Genomic DNA, 9,310 nt, shown 5'->3' on the forward strand with positions numbered 1-9,310 from the left:
ATGATGGCATGCGCAAGGGGAACAAGAACGGAGTTACAAGTGATGATTTCAAGACTTTGAAGCCACCATAATGAGTGCATGAAGCCTTGGACGAAATATACAAGATGCCACTTCATAAATTTCGTCCAGAGGCTATTCTAGGTGTTGCGTCACCTTATTATTGGGCCAGGCATTCAAAATACATAAGTATAGGCTATTTTTAGAGTCCGTATGTGTGGGGAAACAAGAGATAGGGTTAGTTTCGGACCCCTCCACCAAGGGCCACGAAATTCACCCCCTCTTCCTCCATATATACAGCCCTTAGGGCACCGTTTAGACTTTGGGTTTTGTTTAGATAAAAGTTCGCCATAGCTGCAACTTCGCGAACTTCGTTTGTGTTCAACGACCAGACAAAGACGTCACAGAACCCCATCTTGATCAATAAAGCTTTCATCTTATATTCGCAATATCTAGATTGCAATCTCAGTTTCTTGCTTGTTCTTCGTTTGCCTGCAGGAAACAGACCCTCGTGGTCAGGTTGATCATGCTCTGGCGTGGTCAATAACCTCTCGGAGTTGGTTTAGCGATTGCTAAGGCGCGACGTCCTCGCACGTTCGTAGTAGGATCGTCAAAGTCGACTTCCTCCAAAGCGATAGCCACCATCTCATCGAAAGACGGGACACCTTTGCCTCTATCAGTCCTTGTGTAAAAGGAAAACAAAATGATGTACTAATATCTTAGTATCACACTCATCCAACACAATAGCATAACGACGACAAGCAGAGACACTTTTATTTAGGATACAACCATGACACGATACTCCGTGGATGCAACTAGGTGAGCTATGTGGACGAGGACATATAGAGCCGAAAAAACCAACTTATAGGATAGCCTTTAGATCCAAAGAAGTTCAAGCTACAAATATATTTAAAAACGTTGTAGATTCTTCGAGCAACTGCTTCACTTTTCCATCGCACAATGAGTGATGCGGAGAAGGAGCCTAAATCAATCCTCTTCATACCTATAGTCCACGAAAAAGCCAAAAAAAAATTAGGGTTAGTTCATCATATCCGAACCAATCTGAGCCTTTGCATAATCTTTTTAGGGTTTTGCTTTGTTGAATTTGCGGTTGCATCGTCGTGTCTAGTTGCTGGTCTTAGCGTCTAGTCCTTTAGAGTTTCGAGTTCTGTCACAGTTTGTCACGCCGCCGCCGCACCATCTTCATCGTTGTTTCCATATACCACCACCGCTGCCTTATACCACCACCGCTGCCATATACCACCACCGCTGCCATATTCCACCAACGTTGCCATATACCATCGATCCATATCCATATACCACCACCGCTATCATATACCACCATCGCTGCCATATCCTACCACCATATATCCAGCATCAATCCGAGTTCTTTTCGTAGTAGGTTTGTTTCCGAGATCCATCTAATTTCCGATTCGTGTGTTCCTTGCCTGAGTAGGATTCGAAAAAAAAAAGTCTGGAGACCCCTGGCAGTTTTTAGGCCAAAATTTCGGCGACCGAAAATATTTTTTCCCTATCCTATTTTTAGGTCCCCAGGAGTGTTTTGAGACATTCGCCATCATAGTGATTTTTTGTCGCACTTTTTCATCATCGCTGCCCTGATTTTCGAAAAAAAAAATGTCAAAAAATTCTGTGCCCATCTTGTCAGTTTGACCTGGGAAGAGTTTTGAGACACTCGCCATTATAGTGATTTTTCGCAAAAAAAAGAGCAGAGCAAAAAAAAAGAGCGAAAAGAAAAATTCCAGAGTGTGCTTTCCCCTTGTTTAAGTGCAGCGCCGTGATTTTGTTAGTGTTCTAGGCTCGCGTCTCTAGCACGGTCTAGCCTAGGACCAGCACAGTACCGTCGTTGAGCGTTTATTCAACTTTGCATCTTTGAATTGATTATTGTTGATCTTTTTTGCTACCATATTATAAGCCTTCCCAGCTCCACATACATCTACGTCGTGCGTTTGACTCTCCCTGGTAATCGCTCTATCCAAGCTTTGAGAGTTTTGACTACGACGGTTGCCGATCACCACCTGCTGCTGGGTAAGAACTGGTAAGAATTTGAGATTTGCTTGACGGATTTGTGACACCCCACCACCACCATATTCCAGTAGTCTGTAGGATCATATTCTTGTCTGTTTCTATTGCTGCTAACTATGGCAGGAACACAAGTCGACGAGATTGACTAGGAGAACATGACGAACAAGGAGCTTCATGATAAGTTTCATCAAATGTTGGATCAACAGGTGGAAGACGTGATGGCCAGCTTTGGAAAGGCAATGGAGAAGATGGATGACATTGAGAAGTCAATTGACACCGAGTTGGACGCCAAGTTTTATGAATTACTCAAACGTCTCCCACAACCAGCTCTATGTCGCGATACAGTAGGGCGAGCACAGCGTGTTCCTATTGAGCCCGGACAAAATTCTGGTGCCGCTGCTACTGTTGTTGGTGCTTCTGTAGCTCCTGTTGTTACTGCAGAGGTGGAGGACTATTACGAGGATGAGGTTGATCAAAATCAGAACTACGTGCAGCCACCAACACCACCACCAGCAGGTCGACCTCAGGTATATATTCGCAATGGTAGGCCTGCACCACCACCTCAGGTACAAGATAATGACCATATTCCGAAACTGAAATTGAATATTCCACCATTTGAGGGTAGATATGTTCCTGATATATATCTTACTTGGGAGTTAGAAACTGAACAACATTTTACATGTTTACAATATCCCGAGGAGAGACGGGTTGCTGCTGCTGTTTGTGCTTTCACTAGTTTTGCATGTGTATGGTGGTCTGAACATTGTAGATTATATCCTATTCCAACTACTTGGGCTGCCTTGAAAACTGTTATGCGTACTCGTTGGGTTCCACCATATTATCAACGTGAATTGCTTCAAAAATTGCAGCGTTTAAGACAAGGAAAAAATTCTGTAGAAGAATATCATCAGGAATTACAAACTGGCATGATTAGATGTGGTATTGTTGAGGAGACTGAAGCTATGCTTGCACGTTTTATGGGTGGATTAAATAGAGAGATTCAGACCATTCTGGAGTATAAGGAGTATACTAATATCACTCGTTTATTCCATCTTGCTTGTAAAGCTGAACGTGAAGTGCAGGATCGACAAGCATTGTCGCGAACTAACTTTTCTGCAGGTCGACTTTCATCATGGACACCGCGTGCATCCTCTACTTCCACTGCACCAGCACCTCCATCAGCTGCTACCTCCAGCTGTGATACAAGAAAGCAGGCACAACCACCACTATCTGCCAAGAGCGCACCTGCCGGGCCTGCACAGAGCTCTACTTCGTCCATGGCATCAACAAGGCACACAAGTGATATTATTTGTCGTCGTTGTAAGGGAAGAGGACATTATACGCGAGAATGCAAATCTCAGCATGTGATGATTGCTACTGAGGATGGTGGGTATGAGTCTACTAGTGACTATGATGACGAGACTTTAGCCCTTATTACAAGTGAAGAACACGGTGGAGATGATTCTGATCATGAGACGCAATACATGGCTCCTGAAGATGCTGACAGGTATGAATGTTTAGTTGCTCAACGTGTTTTGAGTGTGCAGGTTACACAAGCTGAGCAAAATCAGAGGCATAATTTGTTCCATACAAAGGGAGTTGTGAAGGAACGTTCTGTGCGCATCATCATAGATGGAGGGAGCTGCAACAACTTGGCTAGCATGGAGATGGTGGAGAAGCTATCTCTCACCACAAGACCACATCCACATCCTTACTACATACAATGGTTCAACAACAGCGGCAAGGTTAAGGTAACACGTACTGTTCGTGTGCATTTTAGTATCTCTACATATGCTGATTATGTTGATTGTGATGTGGTACCTATGCAAGCATGTTCCTTATTACTTGGTCGATCATGGCAATTTGATAAGAATTCTGTACACCATGGTAGAAACAATCAGTATACTCTTGTTCATAAGGATAAAAATATTACTTTGCTTCGTATGACTCCTGAGTCCATTTTGAAAGATGATATTAATAGAGCTAATAGAGCAAAACAGGAGAAAAATAAGAGTGAAAATCAGATTGTGGCAAAAGAATTTGAGCAACAAATGAAGCCTAATAGTAAACCATCTAGTGTTGCTTCTGAAATTAAATTGAAAAGTGCATGTTTACTTGCCACTAAATCTGATATTGATGAGCTAGATTTTAGTAAATCTGTTTGCTATGCTTTTGTGTGCAAAGGGGCATTATTTTCATTCGAGGACGTGCCTTCCTCTTTGCCTCCTGCTGTCACTAACATTTTGCAGGAGTTCGCTGACGTCTTTCCACAAGACATGCCACCGGGATTACCTCCCACTCAAGGGATTGAGCATCAGGTTGACTTAATTCCCGGTGCATCATTACCCAACCGTGCACCATACCATACCAATCCAGAGGAGACGAAGGAGATTATGTGTCAAGTACAGGAGCTGCTCGACAAAGGTTATATACGAGAATCCCTTAGTCCTTGTGCTGTTCCTATTATTCTAGTGCCGAAATAGGATGGTACACCACGTATGTGTGTTGATTGTAGAGGCATTAATAATATTACTATTCGTTATCGTCATCCTATTCCTAGGCTAGATGATATGCTTGATGAATTGAGTGGCTCTACAATATTCTCCAAAATTGATTTGCGTAGTGGATACCATCAAATTCGTATGAAATTGGGAGATGAATGGAAAACAACATTTAAAACTAAGTTTGGATTATATGAGTGGTTAGTCATGCCTTTTGGGTTAACTAATGCACCTAGTACTTTCATGAGATTAATGAACAAAGGTTTACGTGTTTTCATTGGACGATTTGTGGTAGTTTACTTTGATGACATATTGATTTATAGCAGATCTTTGGAGGAACATTTGGAACATTTACGTGTTGTTTTTAATGCTCTACGTGATGCACATTTGTTTGGTAACCTTGGGAAGTGCACCTTTTGCACCGACCGAGTGTCTTTTCTTGGCTATGTTGTTACTCCACAGGGAATTGAAGTTGATAAAGCCAAGATTGAAGCTATTGAGAGTTGGCCGCAGCCCAAAACGGTCACACAAGTGAGGAGTTTTCTTGGCCTCGCTAGATTCTATAGGCGTTTTGTGAGAGATTTCAGCATCATTGTTGCACCTCTCAATGAGCTTACAAAGAAAGATGTGCCTTTTTTTTGGGGTACCGCACAGGAAGAAGCCTTCACAGTATTGAAAGATAAGTTGACACATGCTCCTTTACTCCAACTTCCTGATTTTAATAAGACTTTTGAGCTTGAATGTGATGCTAGTGGAATTGGATTAGGAGGTGTGTTATTACAAGATGGCAAACCTGTTGCATACTTTTCTGAAAAATTGAGTGGGCCTAGTCTGAATTATTCTACTTATGATGGACTTTAGAAACATGGCAACATTATTTATGGCCCAAAGAATTTGTTATACATTCTGATCATGAATCTTTGAAACATATTAAAAGTCAAGCTAAACTGAATCGTAGACATGCTAAATGGGTTGAATTCATTGAGACTTTCCCTTATGTCATTAAACACAAGAAGGGTAAAGAAAATGTTTTGCTGATGCATTGTCTCGTCGCTATACTATGCTTTCACAACTTGACTTCAAAATATTTGGTTTGGAGACCATCAAAGATCAATATGTGCATGATGCTGATTTTAAAGATGTATTGCAAAATTGTAAAGAAGGAAGAACATGGAACAAGTTCGTCGTTAATGATGGATTTGTGTTCCGTGCTAACAAGCTATGCATTCCAGCTAGCTCCGTTCGTCTTTTGTTGTTGCAGGAGGCGCATGGAGGAGGACTAATGGGACACTTTGGCGTGAAGAAGACGGAGGACATACTTGCTACACATTTCTTTTGGCCAAAGATGAGACGGGATGTTGAGCGTTTTATTGCTCGCTGCACTACATGTCAAAAAGCTAAGTCACGACTCAATCCTCATGGTTTATATATGCCTTTGCCTGTACCTAGTGTTCCTTGGGAGGATATATCTATGGACTTTGTTTTAGGTTTACCTAGAACAAAGAAGGGGAGGGATAGCATGTTTGTTGTCGTGGATAGATTCTCGAAAATGGCACACTTTATACCATGTCATAAAAGCGATGATGCTGTTAATGTTGCTGATTTGTTCTTTCGTGAAATTATTCGCTTGCATGGTGTGCCAAATACTATTGTTTCAGATCGTGATATTAAATTTCTTAGCCACTTCTGGAGATGTTTATGGGCTAAGTTGGGGACTAAACTGCTTTTTAGTACTACTTGTCACCCCCAAACTGATGGACAAACTGAAGTAGTCAATAGAACATTGTCTACTATGCTTAGGGCTGTTTTGAAGAATAATAAGAAAACGTGGGAGGAATGCTTGCCTCATATTGAATTTGCTTATAATCGTTCATTGCATTCTACTACTAAGATGTGCCCTTTTGAAGTTGTGTATGGTTTCCTACCTCGTGCACCTATTGATTTGTTGCCTCTTCCATCTTCGGAGAAGGTTAATTTTGATGCTAAACAACGTGCTGAATTGATTTTAAAAATGCATGAGTTGAACAAGATTTTCACCCTCGATGGCGCTCCCACCTCCCACCTCGGCGCTAGTCTCTTCTCCGGCGATCTCCCTTTCTCTCCACTAATCTGCTGATCGGTTCCGATCATCCTCTTCGGCGTCTTCTCTGGATCAAGGCAATACCCATCTCCAATGGGTTCTTCTAGTGGATCTACCCTTGGCTTGGATTTCTCCAAGGGTAGGGTTTTCTCAGATGAAGTCTTCAGATCTACTGGTCGCACAATTCATCCAATGGGAAGAGGGAGATCTTTCATATTGATTGTGTCCTTTAGTAGGCATGCCTTCCGTTTATTTGAGGATTCAGTGGCAGCGGCGCTGGAAGCTGCGCTTGGTGGTTCTGCAATTGATCTTCGGGTTAGTCATGTCAAGGACAAAGTTTTTTCTTTCCAAGTTTCATGCATGCAAGTTGGCTTTATTATTATGGATCTTCGCTCTTTTGCTTGCGATCTATTCAAATGCTATTTTCATCTATGGGGGAATGGAGGACCAAATTGGGTCAGAGAACTTAAGATCTGGCATAAAGAATGTGATGCTGAATGGATTTTGATTAGCCCCACTAAGCGTAGATCTTCGCTTGGTTTATTGGCTATGCATAAACCCCCTGTTAAGTCTGCTTTCAAATCTAGATCTTCTGCAAATAAGAAGCTGTCGTTTGCCACTTTTGAAAAGTATTCGGCTTGCAAGGGTTATAGATACCCTGCATCTCAGGCTTGCATTGATACTATAGTTGATGGGGGTTATGATCTTTCTGCTCATGCGCGAGTTGTCATTCGGCAACCTCCTGCTCCTGGTTTGCATTGGACGGTGACGCAGCCACCCATAGTTTTTGGTACGGTTAATAGTTCACTGGAGTTACTCCGGCGGCCGGATGCGCTTCCGGTGGTGGACGAACTGGTTTCAGTGGATCCGCAAATCGTGAGGTCCGGTAATCTCGCAGCGCAATTTCAGGAAGCGAGAACTTCGTTAATTCAAAACAAGGCTTTTGCCTCTGGGCCCGCTCAGTTTGGGAACCCGCAGGGTGTGGGCTTGGTGGCCCATGATGATTCATTTACTGGGCCAATACAGGATACCCCCTCTACTGACCTTCTGATGTTGGTTTGGATTCGCCTGCGCACCTCAGCCCGTCTAGTGAACCTATGCAAATTCCTTCTTCACAAGAGGCAGCGCGACTTTTTGAAGCTATGGTCGATGACATGGTGGACCAAGTTCTAACATGTACTGATTGCGGTCAGAAGGGCCACATGGCAGTCACTTGTGGAAGGCGAGCGGTCTGTTCGGCTTGCTCCAGGGTGGGTCACTTTAGACGTGACTGTAATGATTTTGCGCGCTCGCACGGATTGGTTTGGAGGCAGAGCACTCTGCAACAAAACACGAGTATTTCGGAAACATCAACTGTTCAGGGGAAGGGAGCCAGAGTTATTGGGATATCTAGTCCTGTCATATCGTCTCTGCCCACATTGCTCCATTCTCCTATTCCACCTGCCAAGGATAAATCCAGTCGTTCCAAAGAAACCCTAAGTTCGTCGCCGTTGCCACCCATGGCGAACTTCGAGCTTGATCCACATCGCCTAGTGCCTCCGGGACATCACATCATTGATGGTGGTGATCGGCGTTTACCTCGCACTTTCTTCACGCCGGCGGCCCGCCCTCCCCGTCGCCATGAAGATTATATGGTTGCTGAAGTCATGCCAGCACCGGATGGACCTCTAGGGCCGGTCAGAGAGGAAGTGGTGGAGTTTCTTCAGAACAGAGGTATTCTTGTTCGTTCTGCTCAGCCTTGGTTTCATGGGGTTGGTTTGCTCCAAGTTCGAGATCCCACTGTCAGATACAGCCTGATTCAGCACCCGCCGTTTGATCTGGGTAATGATCAATTTGTTAGATTTATGAAGCATGATGAGGGTGACAACTTCAAAGGGAATACTGGTTTTCGTAGGGGTTGGTTAATGTTTGTTGGGATTCCCCTGGATTATCGTACGACTGAATATATTTCTCAGGCAGTCGGTACTTTTGGAAAATTTCATTCCTGGGATAGTGAAGACCCGTACCTGGTACGAGCTGTTGTTGAAGCCAGCTTTCCTGATACACCGTTAGTACCACGAGATGTGGTTTTTGGGGACTATGCTGAGTGGGGTGGTGCCCAAGTTTCCTGGACTGCTGCATGTTATGTTCTTGGGGCAGATTTTGCTGATCAGATGCCTAATGATGAAGACCCGATGCCTCTGGATGGTAACCCTCATCCAATGCCTGGTCATCTCATTCCTGACAACATCCCGTTTGTTCTGCCGCCTTACCCGATGATTGGCTGGAATGAAGCGCCTCTTGCACTTGCTCCTCCCCCCGAGAATCCAGTGGATGCTGATTGGGGTAATGCTCAGTGGGGCGATGATGACAATATCAATCACCCACATCCGCCAGAAATGCCAGAACAAGATCAAGTCTCAATTGTCATTGATCAATCGGAACAATCAGAATCTGTGGAACAGCTTCTGCATGATGAAGGGCCTCAACAACAGCAGATAGTTGATTTGGTTGCTGAAGTTCAGGAACAACCTGCTTTTGTGGAAGATAATCCTTTGGCTATTGTCCCCTATCAACCTCCGGTGATTCAACATCACCAGATCATCATTGGGATGGCTAGGGTGGTGGCTGGACCCTCTCTTCCACCTGAACTGCTTTGGAAGCGGTCTTTTGAGAATTTGATGCCTGAATTTTCTGTGAAAGAAGTGCC

The sequence above is a fragment of the Triticum dicoccoides genome, chromosome 5B (genome assembly GCF_002162155.2).
Source record: "Triticum dicoccoides isolate Atlit2015 ecotype Zavitan chromosome 5B, WEW_v2.0, whole genome shotgun sequence".
In the NCBI taxonomy this organism is placed as follows: domain Eukaryota; kingdom Viridiplantae; phylum Streptophyta; class Magnoliopsida; order Poales; family Poaceae; genus Triticum; species Triticum dicoccoides.